Source organism: Hypanus sabinus, chromosome X1 (genome assembly GCF_030144855.1).
Source record: "Hypanus sabinus isolate sHypSab1 chromosome X1, sHypSab1.hap1, whole genome shotgun sequence".
Classification (NCBI taxonomy): domain Eukaryota; kingdom Metazoa; phylum Chordata; class Chondrichthyes; order Myliobatiformes; family Dasyatidae; genus Hypanus; species Hypanus sabinus.
The window spans coordinates 14,533,743-14,546,394 of NC_082738.1; the positions used below are offsets into that span (position 1 = coordinate 14,533,743).

Here is a 12,652-nt window from a genome sequence, read left to right on the forward strand (position 1 = left end):
CTCCTCACCCCAGAGCACCTACATTATTACTTCAGTTTTCCTCATTCCAATGGCAAGGCTCGACCTGCTAGTTTTCCTAAAGCTTCCTTTATACAGCTTTTTTATCTAAGATTTCTCTCTTTAACTATCTTCACCTTTCAGCTTTAAATATTATTTATTAGTATTATTTCTCTCTAATTGTCCTCATCAGCCTAACCAGATTACTTCATTTAGCCCACAGTAACCCTGATCTCACCTTTGTCTTTTCCATTCCTCCCCCATCCTCCCTACAACTAACTAAAATTTTCTTTTATTCCTACTTTTTTTAATATTCTTTTGGCTTTTATTTTTGAACTTCAATGCATTAAGACAGATTGTTTCTGGATAGTTTTGTAAGTTACATCATTGTGACTACCACAAAAATAGGTTCTGTTAATCTATAGCTACGTGACTTTTAGAAGACTGGAATTCATAAAGTGCATTTCTGAATCTTAAGGGACAAACCATATTGACAGGGAAAAATATATCTTCTAAATGTACAAATATAAAACAACATGCTAATCACAATGGATAGAATCAATCACATTATATAACATACAATGTAACTGTCATGTACAAGATGCATTAAAAGTTCCCTTAACGCTAGACAAAGCTATTATTTTATTGATCAGCATCCAAGCAATCAATTTTTTGCAGCATTCATAACCATTTCAAAAAACTCCACTCTTGGTTCTGTATGTTATAGTATTTAGATTTTAGAATTTACGTTTCATATCTGACATACTTCTGTTTCTCCAACCTTCTCCATAGATACAGGATCAATGAGAGCTTGTAGTAATATAGAATACACCAATATGTGGAATTATAACTTTGATTCCCAGTTAATTGACACTCTGGTACATAATTTAGTGCTGTGAAATATTAAGACACATTCCTCCATTCCCCAGCATGTCAGATACCCTAACCTCTCATATCAATAAGAAAAAACAACAGCGGTTATCTTCTCTTTCTTCATTTATTAATGCTCTGTGATTAATAAAAATCTATTGTGCATTCTCCCCAAGAAAATTACAATCACTCCATTTTCTTAATCACAACTATGTCTGCCTGGATTAGTAATTAGTATCTATGTATTTACATCACCCAAATTGTCCTAAAAGAAATTATTTTAAAGTGGCTCCCTTAGTTCAGCTCAGAAGTAAATACTTTGTATGTATAACCTGGAAATGTTCAGCTTAGGCAGCATTTTTGAAATATCCAAATAATCAGGAATACCATTGACAAAATTATGATCTGAACAGACTTTTGGGAGTCATTTCTTATAGAACACATAGCTTCTGGTCCTTCAGTTAGGTGGTTCCACATCTACTTTCCTATAGGATCCTTATCTAGAAAAATAGAGTAACGATACAAAAGCAAATATCTGAATATCCCAGAAACTCTAACTTATGAACAACTGTTTATGTCAAAAACAGCCTTGCATGGCTGACAGACTTCATTAATTACCAACATTGTGCCTGAGCCAATACTTGGAACAACAGTTGATATATACACTTCAAACTCTCACAATAAGAAAAACAAAATGATACTTGTTTGCAGAATTTGCTTCTTCTTCTTCTACTGTAAAGAGATATTCTTGAATGATTTGACGTGCTCTTATCCTATAGACTGTGGAGGAAACTGATAAAATTTATCTATATTATTAAAATTAGGGCATTTTAAAGGAATTTAACATAGGAAAGAAGCTTCAACCAAGATATAGTAGGTAGCCATCGATCCCAGGGGATCATGGGTTTGTGCCTCTGGTGGACTGTGTCTTCTCCAGGGTGCAAGCCGGGGTGGGAAGATTTGAATAACCAGCTGTTGCCCATGCAGTGGGTTCCCCCTCTCCACATCACTGATGTAATCCAAGGGAAGGGCAAGCGCCGATACAACCTGGCAACAGTATTGTCACAGAGGTTGCCAGAGTAAAGTTGTAGACAACATCAAACTGCCTTAGGCACCCTGGTTCCAGATTTCTTCCTTGGAGTTTACTCCCGAAGCCTTTCCCATGGGTGGGTATGGCCGCAAGGCAGTGGAGGTTTAAAATCAGAGGTTTCTTTCTCCTAGGCGGGCTGCTGTACAAGGCTGACAAGCCCCACCTACCCGAAAAACCAAGATATACTTGCATTTAAATGAGTGGAGCGGGCTTTGTTGGAGCAGCCATTCTATGAGTGAACCAGTGTTGGAGTGGTGAGACTTTGGTCCATCAGGCTTAGGTGAGGTAAATATCTGGTAAATTTCTTTTTCTTCTTCATTCATTCTATGTTAGTACATAGTTAGTGCAATGAGGATGGGTCCAGGGGCTTTGTGTGAGATGTGGAATAATCACATCTGCACCAGGTGCACTGAGCTGCAGCTTCGCAGAGAATGTGTTAAGGAAATGAAGAGGTGATAGATTGGAACAACAGAGAGGTGGTCACTCCTAAGTTGTGGGAGGCAGGTACCTGGGTGAATGTCAGGAGTGGGAAAGGAAATGGGCAGCCAGTGCAGAGTATCCCTGTGGCTGTTCCCCTCAATCAGTATACCACTTCGGATACTGTTGGGGGTGGGGGTGTAGGGGAACCTACCAAGAGGGAAGCTGCAGCGATAGGGTCTCAGAAGGGAATGGGGGAGAAGAGGGCTGATTCCATAGCTGGCGGAGTGGACAGGATAGAGACACCTTGACGGTATGATGCCTCCCAGGTGCCAGGATCAGGGATGTCTCAGATCGGGTGCATGACATTCTCAAGGGAGAGGGTGAGTACCTATAAGTCTTCACACCAATGACATTGGAAGGAAAGATGAGGAGGTCCAAAAGAGAGGTTTTAGGGAGCGAGGTAGAAAGCTCATAAGCAGGACGTCCAATCTCTAGAGTCTAGATTGCTGCCTGGTCACGCACCAGGAAGGGTAAGAATAGGATGATTTCATAGATGAATGGGTGGCTGAGGAACTGGTGCAGGGGCAGGGTTTCAGATTTATGCATCATTGGGATCTTTTCTGGGGCAGGTACGACTTGTATAAAAGCGACAGGTTACACCTGAACCCAAGGGGGACCAATATCCTTGTGGGCAGCTTTGCTAGAACTGTGGGGGGGGGGGGGGTTAAACTGATTTGGCGGAGGGGAGAGGGTATGTAGTGAGACTGTCAGGAAGGACAGGCAAATGATAGGGCAAAATTGCAGTCAGTGGGATGAGTTGCAGTGTAAAAGGGCACCAAAGTCAAAAAGAGTAACAGAGGACTGAGGAGTTAAATTTGAATGCATGCAGTATACGAAATAAGGTAGATGATCTTGTAGTACACAGAGAATGGCAGGTATGATATTCTGGGCATCACTGAGTTGTGGCTAAAGGAAGATTATAGTTCGGAGCTTAACATCAAAGAATACATGTTCTATCAAAAAGGACAGGCAGGTATGCAAAGGGGTGGCATGGCTCTATTGGTTAAAAATGTAATCAAATCTTTAGAAAGAGATGACATAGCATTGGAAGATATAGATTCTTTGTGGGTAGAGGTATGAAACTGCAAGGGTAAAAAGATCCTAATAGGATCCACAAACAGTAGCTAGGATGTGGGCTACAAATGACAACAGGTGACAGAAAGCGCATGACAAAAGGGCTATATTATGATAGGTTGGGAAGATGTTGGAGTTGAATGTTAAGGACGTGGTTTTGGGTTACTTAGAGACACATGTAGAGGGGTGTATGGGGTGTCTAGGGAGGAGTAGCACCTCTGGTGGGGGGAGAGGGAGCCTGCCATGCCCTTTTCAGGGCAGCTTGTCCACCTTTGGTCCCCACCTGGCGCTCAGCTCTCACCTGTGGCTCCAAGTAGCTGTAACACACGCAGCGGTCACACCTCCAGTAAACTGTCTTGACAGACGGGCTAAACCAGGTGAGGGTAGCCGACAGGTCTTCGACCCTCAGTGAGGTAGGGGACGCCTATCCAGCGTGTGAAGTCTGGCCCTGGCAGATTGAGCGGAGGAGACCGATTAATGGTCCATCGGTCAAGAAGGCAGACCAGCAGGCATTGTGGAGCACCAAGAGCACGATAAGACACTTAGACGTCCTGGTCATCCACTGCAGCAGGAAAGGTCTCCAGCCACTGGATCAGGGTCTCTTCTGCCGAGAGAGTGGGATTGTCCCTGTGCAATGGCTGTTCTACTTAAAACTCCCATCATGCACAGGTTTCTGTGTCTTTTTCGAATCCGAAGGACTACCACTAGAGGAACATGATAAAATAGGCTGTGGTCAGCATGATTTCCTGAAGAGGAAATCTTGCCTGACAAATCTGTTGGAATTCTTTGAGGAAATAACAAGCAGGATAGACAAAGGAGTATCAGTGGATGTTTTACTTGGATTTTCAGAAGGCCTTTGACAAAGTGCCACACATGAGGCTGCTTAACAAGATATGAGCCCATAGTATTACAGGAAAGATACTGGCATGGATGGAGCATTGGGTGACTGGTAAGAGGCAAAGAGTGAGAATAAAGGGAGCCTTTTCTGATTGGCTGCTGGTGACTCGTGGTGTTCCACAGGGGTGGGTATTGGGACTACTTCTTTTTATGTTGTATGTCAATGATTTAGATGATAGAATTGATAGTTTGTGGCTAAGTTTGCAGATGATATGAAGATAGTTGGAGAGGCAGATAGTGTTGAGTTTGCAGAACGACTTGAACAGATTAGGAGAAAGGGCACAAAGTGGCAGATGGAATACAGTATGGTCATGCACTTTGGTAGAAGAAATAAAAGTGTGCACTTCTTTCTAAATGGGGAGAGAATTCAAAATCTGAGGTGCAAAGGGACTTGAGAGTCCTCATATAGGATTGTCTAAAGGTTAACTTGCAGGTTGAGTTGGTGGTGAGGAAGGCAAAGGCAAATTCATTTCAAGAGAACTAGAATATAAAAGCAAGGATGTAGTGCTGAGGCTTTATAAGGCATTGGTGAAGCCTCACTTGGGAATGTTATGAGCAGTTTTGGGCCTCTTATCCAAGAATGTGCTGACATTGGACAGGGTTCAAAGGAGGTTCATGAGAATGATTCCAGGAATGAAAGGGTTATCATATGAGGAGCATTTGATAGCTCTGGGTCTTTACTCGCTGGAATTTAGAAGAATGAGAGGAGATCTCGTTGAAACCTTCTGAATGCTGAAAGGCCTAGATAGAGTGCATGTGGAGAGGATGTTTCCTAGCTTGGGGGAGTCTAGGTCCAGAGGGCACAGCTTCAAAATAGAGGGACGTCCATTTAGAATGGAGATAAGAAATTCCTTTAGCCAGAGGGTGGTGGATCTGTGGAATTCGTTGCCACAAGCTGCTGTGGAGACTGAGTCATTGGGTGTATTTGAAGCGGAGATTTTTAATCAGTTAGGGTGTGACAGGTTATGGGGAGAAGGCAGAAGAATGGAGTTGAGAGGGAGATGCATTGGCCATGATCAAATTGCACAGTAGACATGATGGGCCAAATGGCCTAATTCTGCTTCAATGTCGTGATCTTATTTCCAGACATCCTACTGTACTTTACATACTAAATGAAGTTCACAAAGTGATGTAGTTATGGAAATCCTACAGTAAATATACATCCAAACTCCCATAAACAGGGGAAAGGAAAATGTTAGAATCATTTAATCAAGTGGCAATGGGGCACTTGGGAAAATAATATGACTGGCCAAAGCAAACTTGGATTTATGAAAGGGAAATCACATTTGACAAACTTGTTGAATGTATTTTATGTCAGCAATAGGAGACAAACCAGTTGCTCCAAGGCCTACAATGAGGTGCCACACAAATGACTTATTAAATTAAATTAGAACACAGTACTGGGGGTAATACATTAGCATGGATTAACGATTGGTTAACAGAAAGAAAACAGACCAGGAATAAAATGGTCACTTTTGGGTTCAGAGTGACCAGTTTGTTGCTGTATGGATCTACTGTTCTCAATCTACTTAAATTAGATTAGATGCAATATATCCAAGTTTATTCCCAATAAAAAATATGTGGCAGTGTGGGCTGGGAGGAGAATAATGAAATTCGAGAGGGTATAGTTAGGGTCAGTGCAACTTAGTCATAATTAGTCAAAATTAGTCATAAGAGGTGAAACATTCAAAAATCTTGGTGTTTGGAGGGAACTGGGTATACTCATGCATAGACAACTTAAAGTGCAGGTTCAACAAGCAAGAAGCAAGACAAGTAGTGCATTGATATGTAGTGCGACAACATTTGAATAAAAGAGTACATATGTCTTGGTCTAATTCTACAGAGCCCAGGTGAGTCAGACATCTGGAATACAATCAAGACACAGAGACTGCAGATAATGGAATCTAGTGCAAACAAAAAATTCCTGCAGGAACTGAGTGCTGACCAGCAACTGTGGAGGTAAAGGAATTGTCAAAGTCTCAGGAAGAGGTCCAGCATCGAGACTGATGAAGGGTCTCAACCCAAAATATCAACAATTTCTTTCCCATGTGCAGACGGTGCCCAATCCTCTGAGTTCCTCCAGCAGTTTTTTAAAATCTGGAATATACAGGTTTGGTCTGCCTAGGCAAGGATGGATGTATTTACAAAGGATGGAATGCAGCCAAAGTTTACCAGATTGATTCACTGGATGGCAGGTTAATATAAAGATAAAATAGACTGGCTCTAGGTTTAGAGTTCATAGTGGTTTAGATATTCACTGCCAAGTTTGGCAGGGCCAAATAAAATCTAATCAAGTCTATCAACCCATCAAACAAGATTGCTCACAATTCAAAGAACAAACTCAAATACAAATATAACTCCCATATTCTCTTCTCCATCCTAAACCATCATCTCATAGCCAGACCATTCGTTTGTTACCTTTTCAGCTTCATCTCCTCCAATACACTTAACTGCATTTTGGATGCTGCCTCCCACAACCCTCTCCACCTTATGTTGTCTGTGAGACCCATCTGCTGCCCAAACCTCAATACAAACTATTGATCACCCAGATTTCCTTCCTGGCTCTAATGATATCTGATAATGTAAAAACAGTTCTCTCTTTGGGTATTTTAAATCTACTGACATCACCACTCTCTTCAAAGGGATACCTCCTTGACCACCAGTCCCTTCAAATTGCTGCACTATCCATATCCATAACATTCCTTTCCTGTCCAAAAAGCCTTTAATATGTTCCAGCCTCTCAAATTCATACACATCATCTCCTATGCAACCTAAACACCCAAGAACACAAAAGATTTCCACACCTCAAACAAATGAATGAGTAGCAGTAATAGGCCACTCTGCCCCTTAAAATCATTAGGATTAAGACCATTATAGCTTCGATTTTAACCACAACTTTCCTGCTGACCCCAGTAATCTTTCATCTATTTATCAAAAATCTATCTCTACTTTTAAATATATTCAAAGACTCTGTTTCTACCACTTCCTGAGGACGATTTGCAACCCATAGAGAGAAAAAAAATCAAGTCATTCTATTATAAATGAACAGACTTAAATTTAAAAAAAGACTTCTAGATTCTTCCACAAGAGAAAACATCCTTTGTACTTCTATTCTGTCAACACACTTCAGTGGGTGAAAACTCGTTGTTAATGAGAGAGGTCAGAGAAGAACTGCCAACTAGTTCAAGCTGACAGGGAAGGCGATAGTAACTCAAATACCCATGCATTAGGTGTGCAGAAGACCACGAATATACACTCAGTGGCCACTTTATTAGGTACAACTGGTACCCAATAAAGTGCCCACTGAGAGTATATTGACCCTGTTAAGCACAAGTGACGCTTATGGTTTCACACCTCCCCATATCAATAAACACCTCAAGTCCTATAAATCTTAAATTTTGCTCCCCTTTGTGCAACTGGATTTTCACACTTGCAGACCCTAGTCAGTTCCAATTGGCAACATTTCCTCCACAATTTCCATCAGCATAGATGCACCACAAGGATGTGCACTTATCCCCCTGCTCTACTCTCTTTACACTTATGACTGTGAGGCAAAGTACAGCTCCAATGCCATATTTAAGTTTGTTGTTGGCCATAGCAAAGGTGGTTACAAATTAAGATATTGGAGGGAAATTGAAAATCTGGTTGAATGATACCACAACCATGACTCATTCCACATCAGCTAAACCAAAGAGCTGATTATTGACTACAGGAGGAGGAAACCAGAGGGTCATGAGCCAGTCTTCATTGAAGGATTGGAGGTGGAAAGGGCTAGTAACTTTAAATTCCTTGGCATTATAATTTCAGGGGATTTGTCCTGGGACCACCACTCAGTGCCGTTATGAAGAAGGGACAGCCTCTACTTTCTCAGATGTTTGCGGATATTTGGTATGACATCCAAAATTTTGACAAACTTCTATAGGTGCATAGTGGGGAGCATCCTGGCTGGTTGTATCACAGCTGGTTGATACTCTCAAGAACAGAAAAATAGTAGAAGATACTCCCACATGGGAGGTTAGTTAGGAAGATTCAGTCGCTAGGTATGCATGGAGAGGTAGTAAATTGGATTAGACATTGGCTCAATGGGAGAAGTCAGAGAGTGGTAGTGGAGGATTGCTTCTCTGAGTGGAGGCCTGTGACTAGGGGTGTGCCACGGGGATCAGTGCTGGGTCCATTGTTATTTGTCATCTATATCAGTGATCTGGATGATAATGTGGTAAATTGGATCAGCAAACTTGCTGATGATATAAAGATTGGAGGTGTAGTGGACAGACAGTGAGGAAGGTTTTCAAAGCTTGCAGAGGGATTTGGACCAGCTGGACAAATGGGGTGAAAAATGGCAGATGGAGTTTAATACAGACAAGTGTGAGATATTGTACTTTGGAAGGAAAAACCAAGGTAGAACGTACAAGGTAAAAGGTAAGACACTGAGGAGTGCAGTAGAACAGAGGGATCTGTGAATACAGATACATAATTCCCTAAAAGTGGTGTCACAGGTAGATAGGGTTGTAAAGAGAGCTTGTGGTACATAGGCCTTTATAAATCAAAGTATTGCGTATAAGAGTTGGAATGTTATGGTGAGGTTGTATAAGACATTGGTGAGGTTGTATAAGACATTGGTGAGGCTGAATTTGGAGTATTATGTGCAGTTTTGGTCACCGAATTACAGGAAGGATATTAATAAGGTTGAAAGAGTGCAGAGAAGGTTTACAAGGATGTTGCCGGGACTTGAGAAACTGAGTTACAGAGAAAGGTTGAATAGGTTAGGACTTTATTCCCTGGAGCGTAGAAGAATGAGGGGAGATTTGATAGAGGTGTATAAAATTATGATGGGTATAGATAGAAAGAATGCAAGCAGGTTTTTTCCACTGAGGCTAGGGGAGAAAAAAACCAGAGGACATGGGTTAAGGGTGAAGGGGGAAAAGTTTAAAGGGAACATTCTTCACGCAGAGAGAGTGGTGGGAGTGTGGAATGAGCTGCCATAGTGAATGCGGGCTCACTTTTGACATTTAAGAAAAACTTGGACAGGTACATGGATGAGAGGGGTTTGGAGGGAAATGGCCCAGGTGCAGGTCAGTGGGACTAAGCAGAAAAATAGTTCGGCACAGCCAAGAAGGGCCAAAAGGCCTGTTCCTGTTCTGTAATATTCTATGGTTCTTTACAGCCCAGTCCATCACAGGAAATGCCTCAAAACCTTGTGCTTTGACCAAGCAGTTGGCTACCTACTGAGAAACAGGGCGAGTGATAAACAAGAAAGAGTGAAAAAGAGAATCAGTTAGGCAGAACCCTAATAATTTTGGTTTTAGCAGAATCACAAACATCATAGCACCACATGACTTTCAAAGACATATCCAGAAGAAAATCTCTACATGGATGAGGGACAAAAAAAAACAAATTAAGCATGGTAATAACTATTAAAAATGAGCAATTAGAATTTTCAAACTTTAACATTTTACCCACCCAAGTGAAAAAGAACTCTAATTGGAATGACAAATAGCTAAAAGTGAAATATTTATCATGGTGACAGTTGAAGTACATTAAGGCTGTGGGATTCTAAGAAATTAACTTCCATAAGGAAAGGCAATCCCTCAAATGCAATTTTAAATGACCTGAACTATAAAGGTGGTGTAAAATAATTTCTCTTATAAATTCTTTCCACTATAAAAATGATAATACATTCTAACTTTTTCACTGAGCAGTTTGGAAAGAGAAATAAAAGGAAAAAAGGTTTAGCTTTATTTGTCACGTATATTGAAACATACAGTGAAATGTGTTGTTTGCATCGATGACTAACACAGTCCAGGGATTGGCTGGAGGCAGCCTGAAAGTATCACCATACTTCTGGCGCCAACATAGCACGCCCACAGCTTACTAACCTTAACACATATGACTTTTGAATGTGGGAGGAAACCCATGAGGTCACGGGGAGGAAGTCCAAGCTCCTTACAGTCAGTGGGGGGAGTGCCAATTGCTGGCACTGTAAATTTTGCTAACTGCTACACTACTGTGTTGCCCTAATCACAGTTCACAGTTGCGCTGAGAATCAATAAACATACAATCCATATAGAAGGTGATGTGCAACATTAGTTACCAGGAATGTAATGGATTACAACATGAATATCCATATATCTCCACAAGAGCACAATATAGCTGCCATTTGCAAATTGATGTTGAAGCAATGTACTCTCCCTTATATCCACCAGGTACCATTTCTAAGCAATCTGAAAACAGGCCACCAGTAACAGTGAGATTCCAATTTTTCAGAATCGATTAAAGAAAATCCACAAATACGTTCATAATGCTTTCTCATTTCAGAAAAAGACAGAAAAATTAGTTTCAAACAAAAGCACAATCCATATTTTTGGCACAATTTCACAAAATGCCAGTGTTATCAACAGTTCCACTGTTATCAACACCGAATTGATGACTCATGTGTGATAATGGACAATGCACAACTCAATGAAAACTGCACTTCTGCAGAACATCAGCTGCAAAAAGTCACAAGCTTGTACCAATTAAACCTAATAATCAACCAATATTAAAGGTACTAAAAAGATATTCATCAATTGTCTGGAAGTGCAAATAATGCATTGAGCAGAGTTTTGCATTACAATATACTCTGATGTTACCACTCATGTTGTTAATCAATATAAGAATTATGCAGACAAAAGCTATTTCATAGCAAGCATGCATTGGTAAAACATATTACATTCACAATGAGCTTCATTTACAAACATCTATCAAACAAGGAATACCTGGAATACCTGCTGAGGTCAAAATAAAACTGTTGCCTATTTACTTGATGTAACAAAGTATAATAATAATATGCCAGGTTTTAATCATACTCTCAGATTTGCTTTCCCTGCTGTTGCTGGGAGAAGTGCATTGTACTTGTTTCCACAATGTGGAGGCCAACATTTCCACTGTCACTTGTTATCAGAAGTGTGTATTTTGCTCCAGGTCTGACACTCCTATGGTGTTCTCAATTGTAACTTCATAGGATAAAGTTTTTGCAAAAGTTTTAGGAATCAACTGAAAATAAACTCAAGATGCATCATTCCCATCCAGATGCCGAACAGTGTTTGCTTCAATAGACATCTACTCATCAAGGTTAACGCTTTCCACTTTGTGATTTTCACCATACCTATAAAGTTCTATCTGCAATTTACATCAGATCACTGGCATCCAACCTTCTGTTAGTCACTGCAGACTGGAATCCAGCCATTTAAGGTGTAGGTCATCGGAAAAAGAAGGCCAAGCTCAAAACATATTAGACTTTGGATGTCGGAACTTGCAGCGCTTGCCAAGGGTGCAGAAGTTGCGCGTGACTTCTCGGCAAATATCAGTGCTATTAGCAGTCACGTTGTTACCAGTGTTGATTACATGATCTGTACCTGACATTTTATAGTCTAATTCAGCGCTGTTCATTCAAGATGCTCAGTAAGGAACTGCAAAAGAAAAACAAGTCATATCTTTACAAAGACAGAGGGAATTGACTGCAAAATTACTGATTCACCTATCTCAGTGATCAAATTTCCATTGATTTAAAAGACTGCAACAATAAAAAATGGAATTTCAACAGTCTACTCCCTCCCAATGTTCTTCTTTATACTCCTGAAGACAATATAGGTATACTAGAATTAAAGGTTTTCTGGCACCTCACCCAGCTTTGCCTTGGATGTGGGCCAAAAGCATTACCTACTGGGAAGCTATTCTCATGCAGGGACATCAAAGTTAAGCCAAATACATGCTCACTCATGCAGTGACAGAAGGGATCACTGGACTGTGGTCAGGAACAAGGCTTCACTTGATTTTCACTACCTAATCCAGAAATCACCAAGTAGTAAATTGTGACATTCCTACCGATGACTTACTAGCTAACTCATCACACAAGAGATTAAACTTAGGACTTGTAAGCTATATAGTTCAATTAATCATCTTGGAATATCTAATTTATTTCTAATAATAAAACGAGAAAAGTAAATAACCTACCTGCATGCAATTTATAATTTGGGGAGATGGGAGATTAATTGAAGCCAGAAAAAAATCTTTTTCTGAGACATATCATCACATAAAGTGGTCACTCAGCCCACTGGAGCTATGGCATCTCCCAAGGTGGCAATGCCATCAGTCTCATTCCACCTACAATTAATCCACCAGAACGACTTTGAGATTGGGAGGAAACCTGCAAACAGCCATGAACCAAGGTCCCCAGAGCTAGGAGGTGGTCACAGTAATGACAGC

The 12,652-nt window shown here is 40.7% G+C and overlaps 1 protein-coding gene across 1 annotated transcript in view; it reads right to left on the bottom strand.

The window, feature by feature from the left end:
* Nucleotides 1–12,652, bottom strand: part of LOC132384614 (zinc finger CCCH domain-containing protein 10-like) — a 39,847-nt gene that overhangs the window by 23,129 nt on the left and 4,066 nt on the right. Inside the window, exon 2 of the mRNA XM_059955879.1 lies at nt 11,553–11,856. The gene's annotated coding sequence lies outside the window, so the exon portion shown is untranslated. The remainder of the gene's footprint in view (nt 1–11,552; nt 11,857–12,652) is intronic.